Below are 12,735 nucleotides of genomic sequence, written 5' to 3' on the forward strand. Positions count from 1 at the left end.
ATTTGGGAAGCAAACTGCAGCAAACAGACTTGTGCATATGCTTGGGGGTTGGGTGGGGAAGAAAGAGTTGTGAGGTGGTTTCTGGAACTTCCTCTAGTAGAGAAGGCTACAGTGGCTCCTGCAATTTGGAGCCCTTGGAGCGCTCATGAACAAATTTACTTCATATTTTTTGCCTGCTTATTTGCTGCAGGAAGAGTGTGCCCTGGCAGGGATTAAAATGTACCCGGAGCCCAGGATGTTTAGAGGTCGGGAAGGGTGCATTTTGCTTCTCGTTGGAAAGTTTGTGATTTTGCAAAAATGTATGTGTTCTGTGGTAAGTTTTATTTTTAAGGATATATCGTAAGGTGAGGAACTGTTATAATCTTAGGCTTTTTTCCTCCTGAAATTTGATGGCAAAGAAAATCAAAATTAGGAAGATGATTATCGTGTATTTGATAGGTGAATAACAAAGGGACCAAAATTAGTGAAGGCCCCCGCCCGCCCATGTGCTGCCCAAAGGACCGCCGATGGCCACCGTGGTACCTGACGGTACTTTGGGCAGAGTTTTCATCAAAAAGGTCCTTGAAAGGGTGGCGGGCGGCAAAAGTGGGACTTACGCCACCAATCTGAGCGGCAGCCGGTGGAAGCTCCTAATCTCGGCGGCAAAGGCGCTTGCTCCCCAAGTGCCACCGAGGATGGAGTTGGGCCCACGGAGGGTCGAAGACCTGAAAAGAAAAACCATCCAAAAAGAAAAACCATTGGAACACCCTCAGGGAATCCCATCCAGGTAAGTTGCTGTAAAGAAAACATTTTAAAAATGTTTACTTACTTTTTTTTCAGCTCTTCATACTCACCGTCAGGTGTAGAACAGCCTCCAGCCAGCGGTCCTTCCCCATTCTGGCACCGACTCCTTGCCCGCATCAATCTGGCATCTCGGCAGGCGGGAGGTCAGTTGCGCCACTTGGCCGTCCGCTGATGTCAGTGGGTGCTTCCTGGCAGTTCTCCCCTCCTGCCCACTCCACACCAAATGGAAAGTGGCACTGGGCGCAATTTCAAGCGGAACGTCGGTGGCAGTGGGCGATAAGGTCATCAATTTCGGGCCCAAAAAGTTTAAGAGAAGCAAAAATAGCCAAATAAAAATTAACACAGAGGCTTAAATACTTTACCAGTGAGGATAATAAAATTGACAAACAGACTCATCTTCCATGACAGACATCAGCTACGGCAGATGCAATAAATTTTGTTGCTGAAATGATGTTATTGGATACCAGCAGAGGAACACTACCACATCTATCTGTGATAACATATCCTCGCTATCATAAAGACCACCTATTTCCACCTCTGGAATATCACTCAACTCCACTCCTTCCTCAGCTCATCTACTGCGGAAACCCTCATCCATGCCTTTGCTACCTCTAGACTTGACTATTGCAACTTGAGGTCATCCCAAATTGTGTCCTAGTTCGCACCAAGTCCCGTTCACCCATTACCCCTGTGTTCGTTGACATTCATTGGCTACCTGCTAAGCAATACCTCGATTTTAAAGTTCTCATCCTTGTTTTCAAATCCATCCATGGCCTCGCCCCTCCCTATCTTTGTAATCTCTTCCACACACGTATCTCTTATCTGGAAGAAGGAGAACATGCCAGGGGATCTCAGAGACGCTGTAATTGTGACCATCTTCAAGAAAGGTGACAAGTCTGATTGCGGTAGTTACAGAAGAGTTTCCCTGCTGTCTGCCACAGGGAAATTCATTGCAAGAATTCTTTTCAATCATCTTCTCCCAATGGCTGAAGAGATCCTCCCAGAGTCGCAATGCAGATTCCTCCCACTAAGGGACACAATGGACATGATCTTCACCGTGCGTCAAATCCAAGAAAAATGTAGGGAGCAGCATCAACCTCTGTACATGGCTTTCTTTGACCTCACAAAGGCCTTCGACACTGTCAGCCAGGAGGGATTATGGAGTGTCCTTCTCAAATTTGGCTGCCCTCAAAAATTTGTCACCATCCTGCTTCACGATGACATGCAAGCCGTGATCCTTACCAAGAGATCCATCACAGACCCAATACAAGTGCAGACTGATGTCAAGCAAGGCTGTGTCATCGCACCAACATTCTTCTCAATCTTCCTCGCTGCAATGCTCCATCTCCCTTTCAACAAGCTCCCTGCTGGAGTGGAGCTAATCTACAGGATAAACGGGAAATTGTTCAACCTCCGTCGCTCCAGTCCAGATCCAAGGTTGTTCCAACCTCAGTCATTGAATTACAATATGCAGATGACACTTGCGTTTGTGTACACTCGGAGGCCAAACTCCAAACCATCGTCGACACCTTCACTGAAGCGTACGAGAGTCTGGGCCTAACACTAAACATCGGTAAGACAAAATTTCTCTACCAACCTGCCCCTGTCACACAGTACTGCCCCCCGATTATCAAGTTCCATGACGATACCTTGGACAATGTGGACCACTTTCCATACCTTGGGACCTTGGGAGCCTACTGTTAACAAGGACAGACATTGATGACGAAGTCCAACAGTGCCTTCAGTGTGGCAGTGCAGTCTTTGGTCGCTTGAGGAAGAGAGTGTTCAAAGACCAAGATTTCAAACCTGGCACCAAGCTCATAGTCTACAGAGCAGTAGTGATACCTGCCCTCCTATATGCTTCAGACACATGGACCATGCACCTCAAAGCACTGGAGAAGTACCACCAACGCTGCCTCCACAAAATCCTGCAAATCCATTGGCAGGATAGGCACACCAATGTCAGTGTTCTCGCTCAGGCCGAAATCCCCAGCATTGAAGCATTGACCATGCTCGATCATCTCCGATGGATGGGCCACATTGTCCACATACCCAATACTGGACTCCCAATACAAGCACTCTACTCAGAGTTCCGACATGTCAAGTGAGCCCCAGGTTGGAAGAGAAAACGCTTCAAGGACACCGTCAAAGCTTCCTTGACAAAATGCAACATTCCCACCGACACTTGGGAATCCCTGGCCCAAGACCGCTCAAAGTGGAGGAAAAGCATCCAAGAAGGCACTGAACACTTCGAGTCACTTCATCGGGAGCACGCAGAAGCCAAGTGGGAACAGCGAAAGGAGCACACAACAACCCAAGCACCCCACCCACTCGTCTTTTCAACCACCATCTGCCCACCTGTGACAGGGACTTTAGACCCCGCATTGGTCTTATCATTCAGCTTAGAACTCACATTAGTGTGGAAGCAATTCATCCTCGACTCCAGGGGACTGCCTAAGAAGAATCTTCTCCAGCCCGACAACCCTCTGAAATATCTGCGTTCCTCTAATTCTGTCCTCTTGAGCATCCCTGGTTATAATCAATTAACCATTGGTGGCTGTGTCTTCAGCTGCCTAGGCCCAAACTTTGGAATTCTCTGCCTAAACCACTCTGCCTCTCTACCTCTCTTTCCTCCTTTAAGACGCTCCTAAAGACTTAGCTCTTTGACCAAGCTTTTGGTCATCTGCCCTAATATCTCCTTATGTGGCGCGGTGTCGAAAAATGTTTTTCATAATGTTCCTGTGAAGCAGCTCAGGATGTTTTACTATGTTAAAGGTGCTATATAAATACAACTTGTTATTGTTGTGAGATACCAGCAGGTGAACATTAACACATCTATCTGTGCTAACACTGTAGAATACCAGCGGAGGAACACTAACACATCTGTGATAACATTGTGGGATACCAGCGGATAAATGCCAGCAACCTTGTCCAAGGTTATTTATAGGATACTGCCATACAAATGCTAACACATTTGTCTTCAGCTCTTCTTCACCATTTTGGAGGTGGTTGCATGTGGAGAGAGGAATATCAGATAATTGCAATAACATTTTATCTTCTAGTATCCCATGATGTAATTTCAGGGCGTTCATATAAAGCTTGCTGAATCTTTTTAAATAGATCGACAAGTGATTTCTGTGGTGCAGTTTTTCCAACAATGTTGCAGTCCTGATTTTTTGTCATGTTAAATAACCTTTTCACAGAAAAAAATAAATCTGGTCTGCTAAACTGTGCAGGATGTCAAGGGAATTTTATATAATTAACAGTGTAGCCCTAAATTTCTTTTCTGATGTACCTTCCTTCAGTCCAAAAAACAATCGTTCACCACTAATCTCTGTTTCCTGTCACTTATCCAATTTCGTTTCCATGCTGCCACTGTCCCTTTTATTCCATGGGATTCAATTTTGCTGGCAAGCCTATTATGTGGCACTTTGTCAAGTGCCTTTTGGAAATCCATGCATATCAACCGCATTGTCCCATCAACCCTTTCTTCTCTGTTACCTCACCAAAAAACTCGATCAAGTTGGTTAAACACGGTTTTCCTTTAATAAATCTGTGCTGGCTTTTTCCTTAATTAATCCACACTTGTCCACTTGACTATTAATTTAATCCCTGATTATTGGCCCCAAGTTTCGGCCCGCGCCGAAAACGGCGCACCTCTGAGCTGGATACCTGTTCTTCGCGCCTAAAAGTGCGCTAGAAAAAAACTTTGATATTCTCCGGCTCCTCGGAGCTCGATCTCAGCTTGGCGCGGCGCGCTTTTCACAGCGGGGGGCGGAGCCAAACACTCGCGCCGATTCTGTAAGTAGTGGGGGGGCGGGTCCAATTTAAATAAGCCAACGTGGTGCCGGCAACCCTGCGGGTGCGCGTTGAGGCATGCGCGCACGCGCAGTGTCAAACAAACATTGGCACTCAGCCATTTTTAAAAGGACTCGGCTGCCGTCGAGCCACTGACGCCGCTCCTATCCCATGGCCGAATGGCCTCAACCCCCTTGAAAAGCTGCGTGCGTCCGGTGTTGATCCTTCGGCTGCCGGCCAGCCACTGACGCCGCTCCTATCCCATGGCCGAATGGCCTCAACCCCCTTGAAAAGCTGCGTGCGTCCGGTGTTGATCCTTCGGCTGCCGGCCAGCCACTAACAGAATGAAGGCCTGCCTGAAGCACAGCAGCTCGAAGGCTGCTTGCTGCCGCTGTTGGGGCTGCCGTCGAGACACTGACACCACACCCCTGCCTGTCTCCAACATGAAAGGCCTGCCTGAAGCACAGCAGCTCGAAGGCTGCTGCTGTTTCACACAGGTAGGAACATGGTTTATTTAATCTTTTCTTTGCTTATAAATTTTTATTCAGGTTGGATTTATTTGTATAATATTTGTATAAGTATAACTAAGGATTGATTGTAGAACTTAATGACTTCCCTTCCCCCCTCCCCCCCCCCCCACCTCGTTCCCTACGCCTAATTTGTAACCTACGCCTGGTTTTCTAAAGTGTAGACAAGGTTTTTTCAAGCGTACAAAAATCTTCACTTACTCCATTCTAAGTTATTTTGGAGTAAGTTTTCACTGCCGAAACTTTGAAAACAGGTGTAAGTGGCCGGACACACCCCCTTTTGAAAAAAAAAATTCTGTTGCAAAGTGAAACTGTTCTAACTGACTAGAACTGGAGCAAACTAAATGCCGAGAATTTGAATTTCTAAGATACTCCGTTCTACACCAGTTGCTCCAAAAAATCAGGAGCAACTGAGGCCGAAACTTGGGCCCAATGTTTCTAAAAGTTTCCTCACAACTGAGTTTAAATTGACTGGCCTGTAGTTGCTCGATTTATCTTTGCACCCTTTTTTTGAACAAGGGTGTAACTTCTGCAATTCTCAAGTCCTCTGGAACCACCCCTGTTTCTAAAGAGGATTGGAAGATTATGGCCAGTACCTCCACGATTTCTTCCCTCAGCGTCCTGGAATGCATCGCATCCGGTCCTGGCGACTTATCTACTGTAAGTACAACCAGCCTTTTTAGTACCTCCTCTTTATCAATTTTTATCCCGTCCAGTATCTCCTCTACCTCCTCCTTCACTATGTCTATGGCAGCATCTTCTTCCTTGGTGAAGACAGATGCTAAGTACTCATTCAGTACCTCAGCCATACCCTCTGCCTCCATGCACAGGTCTCCTTTTTGGTTCCTAATTGGCCCCACCCCTCCTCTTACTACCCGCTTACCATTTATGTGCCTATAGAAGACTTTTGGATTACCTTTTATGTTAGGTCTTAAATATAAAAAAATATTTAATCTATTAAGAAACTGACTAGTGTAAACTAATGAAACTAGTAAATGGTTCTGTATAGTTTTTGAAGTCAGTTTCAGTGATTTAAAATCAAATCACTCACAGATGGTGGACTAGAAACTCTTATTAAAAATGCTTATTTTTTGTGATAAATCCATTTTCAGTTGCATTAATAAAACTGCATCAGGTTACCACTCTTAAATAAATCAATTAATATTTTTAATGCAAATTTAAAAAAATTACGTTCTATTACGCTTCCTGATTGCACTGATTGATGGAAGATTTTAAGTTTGTGATTATGCAAATGAGTTTGAGTGAAACCTTGAACCATAACTTCACTTTGGAAAACCAATGTCATTTCAAGTCCAGATTTCCAATTGCGCCCAAAGCAGAAACTCTACCCCACTTAATTTATTTTCAACAAACAAACCAACCTCACAGAAAGGAACAGCAGATTCGTAACAATATCAATTACCTGCACTGGCTGTTTGTTTATCGCCTGAGATCGCCTAGGGTGGGATGGGGTATCCGGCACCTGGAATACACCACTGATGCTCAAGGCCTGTCTGAGGCAATTTTCAGGAGGGCCTGTAAATAACAACGCAGCGACCAGATCCAAAAATAGTTGCATTTCTTTTTTTGGTAGGCTCAATGGAGGAGCTGGAGTGCACTTTCTCGGCCCACCCCAAAAATCCAGCTCACTGCTAGCTAGTTCGAGGACGCCCCCACCCCCCCGGGATTGCCTCTCACTACCAGACCCAACTGCTGGCCACCTGGGTCTGGGAGCCGGACGATATTTTGCCCTTCCACAACCAGCAAGCTGCAGCAAGGCATCTGCTTGTCACCCACAGCTCACTGGTGGCCTGTTAATGAAGACGGGCTTCAAAATGGCTCAGGCCTCATGCTAACACCAATGGATGCATGGCGAGCTACTTGAAAATCGTCCCCCATATAATCTCAGCACATCATCTTGCACAGAGGATAAATGACAGAATTGGAGGCACGCACGGTAACATAAGGGAACAAGAACAGCTATTGTGTGGTATGTTGAAGAGCCAGATATAGGAACAAAATGAATTAAACAGCCTATACCAGAGGCCTCTTTGCACAGAAGTGTTCTGAACAGTCATAAGTGGTTTCCAGTTAAAAGCAATTGTTTAATGTCATGAGGTCTTGGTTATATGCACACAGAACTCCTATATATTATAGATTTATACAATAATTTATTGTAGAATTTTAAAGCATGAAACAACTTTATAAATGTTCTCATTTATATGATGAATGTGCTTAGTTTTGTAGTTTTTCTAAAGAATGTAACTCCCTTTTAACTTGAGAATTGTCTAGTTACAACCTCTAGAATATGCTAGCGGATGCATGATTCTAATCTGTTTGGTGACATTTTAGAAAGTTCTTTCTTGATTTAACTATTTTTATTTTTTAATCCCTTATAATATATTTGACACTCTTTTCTTTATTAACATTACATTCCTTTTCATTCCAAGAGAAGGATGTCTTCTATATAAATTTGGAAAATCAACAATATACATGTAACCTACTCTACATGCTCGACATGCTCTAATTGTCTGGTGACATATAAGTTCATCAAATTACTACTACAGCTTAAGTGGACCAGCTGCTGCCTCTCAAACAGACCCAATCCTCCTGAGTAAATTTAGATTTTCAAATGTGAGGACTAATCAGTAAAATATTTGACATTTAAATATCTGTTGTTGTTTATAGATCTCACAATCTATATCGCTATAAAGGGAGTTATACTGTTTCCCAGTAAAAATTCAATCTTCCTTTCATTAAATCAACAAAAAATACTTTTCTCCTAATTGTGAAAAAACCCTTCTTGTTTTGTGATATATATTGTTATATAATATAAAAAGTTTTGTGCTTAGCGGCACTTCTTATGTGTCTCACTCCTATTTGATACTGTTCAATTATGATTTCTCATGATTTTCTACCATGCTTCAATGTTGCTATTTATTACATGGAGCTATGATGCAGTCCTGAGCCTCTGAGCGAGGTGGTGTTATGGCCCTAGGCTATTGCTTATTTTTATTTGTAAGTAGTTTAACCGCTATTCTAAAGGACAACATTCCTTTAGTACTGTAGCTCAGACTGTGTGCTCAGATCCTGCAGTGGAACATGAGCCCAGAATCTTCTGACTCAGATGTGTAAGTGCAATCAGATGAACATAAGGACATAGGAACAGGAGTAGACCATTTAGCCCTTCAAGTTTGTCCCGCCATTCAATTAGTTCATGACTGATCTGTACCTCAACTTCAATCACCCATCTTTCATACATATCCTTGATAACTTTACCCAACAAAAATCTATCGATCTCAGTCTTGAAAATTTCAATTGACTCAGCATCCACAGCCTTTTGGGAAGCCAGTATATTTTTCCTGCGATTTGATGCCCAAAATTGAACGCTGTGCTCCAGCTGGGGTCCGACCAAGATTCTATGCAACTGAAGCATCACTTTCTTACCTTTGAATGCCAAACCTTTGACATAATGACCAACATTCCATTATTCTTTTTTATTACTTTTTTACCTTGCACTAGCTTTTAGTGATTTTAATATTTGGATACCCAATTCCCTTTGCTCCTCCAAAGTTCCAAGTCTCTCGCCATTGAGAAAAATTCCCATTTTTCTTTCTTGAATCCAAAGTGGATGACCTCACACTTCTCTACATTGAACTCCATCTGACACAGTTTTGCCCACTCTGTAATCTGTTTATATCCCTTTGTAACTTCCTGCTCCCATCTACACAACTTACTGTATCTTCTGCAAACTTGAAAGAAAGAAAGAAAGACTTGGATTTATATAGTGCCTTTCACGACCACTGGACATCTCAAAGCGTTTTCCAGCCAATGGAGTACTTTTGGAATGTATTCACTGTTATAATGTAGGAAACATGGCAGCCAATTTTCTCACAGCAACTCCCACAAACAGCAAAGGGATAATGACCAGATAATCTGTTTTTGTTATGTTGATTAAGGGTTAAGTATTGACCAGGACACCGGGGATAACTCCCCTACTCTTCTTCGAAATAGTGTCATGGGATCTTTTAAGTCCACCTGAGAGAGCAGATGGGGCCTTGGTTTAACTTCTCAACCAAAAGACTTGGACATACAACACTCTATTCCTTCATATTAAAATATATGGTGAAAAGCTAAGGCCTGGGTACAGATCCCTGGGGAACACTGCTTGTCATATCCAGAGACACAATACTAGTGACCTCCTCAAAAAAATTCAACTAGATTAGTCAGACATGACCTACCCTTCACAAACCCATGCTGACTGGCTTTGATCAGCTGATATTTTTCCAAGTGCTCAGTCTCTCTGTCTCTGATAATAGATTCTGGTCACTTCCCCACGATTGATGTTAAACTGACAGCTCTGAGCGTATCTGGTCTCTCTCTTCTTAAATAATGGACTGAGATTTTCAATTTTCCAATCCAAAGGCACAATTCCTGAATCGAGAGAACTTTCTAAATTATAACTGACATAATCTGCCAATTTGCTCACCGAGTACTTTTCATACCCTTGGGGTAGAAACCAACAGGTCTTGGAGATTTGTGTATCTTAAATCCCATTATTTTCTCCATTACCTTTTTTAAAAAAACTTATAATAAATCAACTACGTTCCTCTCCTTGATTTATAGGTTCCTGTGTACTATTTTGCCTCTTTTTCCACTGTGAAAACTGATACAAAGTACTCATTCAGCAAGGTTGCCATTGCCTTATTTAATGGACCCACATTCCACTTTATCACTCTCTGTCTATTAATATATTGATTCAAATCCTTTGCTGTTAGCTTTGATATCCCTTGCAAGTTTTTTCATATTCCCTTTGTTGCAGCTTATTTTTTTCTTTGTAGCCCTTTGTCACTTTTGATAGTAATCAACTGAGTGAAGTTGACATTGTCCACTGCATAATTCAAAATGTCAGAAGTCTTTAAAAAAAAATGTCTTCTGCCCTGCAACTAGAAATATACAAGCACCTGTTAGTTGATAAATTTCTTTCACCAACAGTATTTAACTGGTAATTGTCCTCAGGATTTACAATAAACAGACTTGGTGGCTTTAAAGGGGATAGACCATCTTAAACAATACTCCATCCAAACACATGACCATACATTGTGCCATACATGGCAAAATGCTGCTGTCATTTTCAAAGTGTATCATCTGACTTACTGTGTACAATGCCATGGGAGGGTCACATAGTATATTAAAAATATTGCATATAGCACACACTTCCTTTAAGTACAGGTTGAACCTTCCTTATCCAGAACCACCCCTCGTCCAGAATCATTCCTGGCCACCATGTGACGCATGCGCAGAATTCCAATATGAACAAATTGAAATCCTTCCTCGCTGCCAACTCCCACAATCGCTGGCCTGACCCAGTGATCCACCGACCCCCACCCCCCCCCGGCCCCTCTACCCCCATGATCTCTCTGCCGCACTCCCAGCCCCAAGCAAGCCAACCCCGATATCCCCTTGCTCAGTACCTGTACCATCCAATTTATCGTGCCCACCCCTCGTCCGGAAAAATCCCTTATCCAGAACAGGCCACGTCCCGTGGGTTCCAGATAAGGGAGGTTCAACCTGCATCGCAATGACCTGCTCTGAAGCTTTTCTGTCACACTATTTCCATCATAGCTTTCTGTCATATTTGAAGTTCAGCTGCTTCTTGAATTAGCTCAGCTCTGACTGCCAGGCAGTGAGCACTGTGACACTGTTCTCCTCAGTGCCACCTCCCTGAGGCCTGCAAATATCGGAGCTGCTGCCTGACACTGTCCCTGCTAACTCTCCCCATTCTCTCCTGGAAATTCTCCAGCTGTTCTGCGGGGTCTTATAATTCCTCGCTGCTGCTCCCTCCTCCTCTTCCAGCCTGACCACTTGTCACCTGGCATCGCAAAACCTGTATCCCTGATCATGATTGGGGACTAGCTTTAAGTTGCCTAAGTGCTTATTTTAGTGGGATCAAAATAAATATTTAAAGAACTTATAGCTCAGGCCACAGTAACGAATGTTGGTACAGTGTGTTTCAGTTACATGCTGCAATCCTCCTCCACACTATTTCCACCGCTTGGATTCCCCTTCAAGTACTCCCAAACACAGAAAACCTTACCCACTGCTGCAGAATTCCAGCACCCACTCCCACCATTTCCACATTCCTATCGCAACACTCTCTTGAACCTGCCTCCCTACTTCTCCGAGATCCAAGGTCCCTTTCCCAATAAACCCATATACTGCCAATTGCCTCTCACTGTTCCAATACCCCATGACCACCAGAGGCAGGAGGATGCAGTTACAGCAAGACAAGTTTACATATTCAATTTCCATGATAAAAATGGACATAGGAGTTCATAATGGAAATGTAGAACTAAGGAGAGACTGCATGGGTTAGAACCTCCACTTTTGTGATTATCGCCCAAAAATGGGCGATATTTCTGGCATGGGCAGTAAAAAAGGGTTTTCAGATCACCGGCTTCTCGCCAATTCTCAAAATGCCTAGTCTCCACTTTTGAAAATGGGCGTTACCGCGAGCAATATAAAATGGGCGGTAGCGTTAAATATTTTTGACCTTCTGCTGTAAAGTGTGGCCGTCCTTAGCAATGGCATGGCAACGCTCGATTCCCGCGATTCTGGAGGTCAAGGGTCACCATGACATGCGCAGAAGAGGTAACAGAGAGATAGGGAGCTCAGAGGGACTGAAGGCGTGGCTGGGTGTGGTGTGGCTGCTTTGGGAGGAAGGAGGGAGACTTTAGAGCTTCTCAGAAAGTAGGTAAAAAAAAAGTAGCTGTTACCAGCCACATATTTGACCAAATTTGGCCTATAATGGAGAGAGAGGAGGAGGCATCACAGCACGCTGTGGAAACTGACGCTGGAGAGAGCAGTGAGGTGGGAGAGGAGCACATTGGAGGGCGCAAAAGATCCAAGAAGTTCTCGGACGATGCAACTGTCTCCCTCCTGCAGGAGGTCGAGTTACGCTGGGGTGATTTGACACAGTGAGGGCGTAGGAAGCCCACCCCAAAGGCCTACTAGAGGATATGGACCGAGATAGCAGAGGTGGTCTCGGTGGCGACCAACGAGGTTCGTGAGGGCAACTAGTGTCGCAAACGATGGAACGACCTTGTGGGATCCGCAAGAGTAAGTATTACATTGATTTACATGTACTTATGTGTTTATATAATTTGATTTGTAACAGTCATGAGTGACTATCAGCAGATGTGAGGACTTGCACTTTTACTGGGAATGTTTAACTCAAAGCCTGCGGTCACACTGCACGTCTTTAGGTAAAGAATGATAATAATCATAATAATCGTGATTGCATCTGTCGGTTATGTGTTGTATCAGTGTCTGTGACAGTACCTAGCAATGATATCATGCAATGATCTCATGCCATGTCGTCTTGTCACCTTTTACAGAAGAAGCTATCGACGATGAGGTCCGTGCAGAGGCAAACGGGTGGGGGGCCACAAGTCCCCAGCGACATCACAGAGATGGAGGAGCGAGTGCTCGCATTCGTGGGGAAACACCCCTGGACAGCTCCGGACGCATCTGCAAAACGTGACGTGATGCCACGTGAGTAAAGCTTACAGCATTGCATCATGTAAAGTCTATAGATGCCACACCCACTCATCTCCGAACAATCATA

Source organism: Pristiophorus japonicus, chromosome 4 (genome assembly GCF_044704955.1).
Source record: "Pristiophorus japonicus isolate sPriJap1 chromosome 4, sPriJap1.hap1, whole genome shotgun sequence".
Lineage (NCBI taxonomy): Eukaryota > Metazoa > Chordata > Chondrichthyes > Pristiophoridae > Pristiophorus > Pristiophorus japonicus.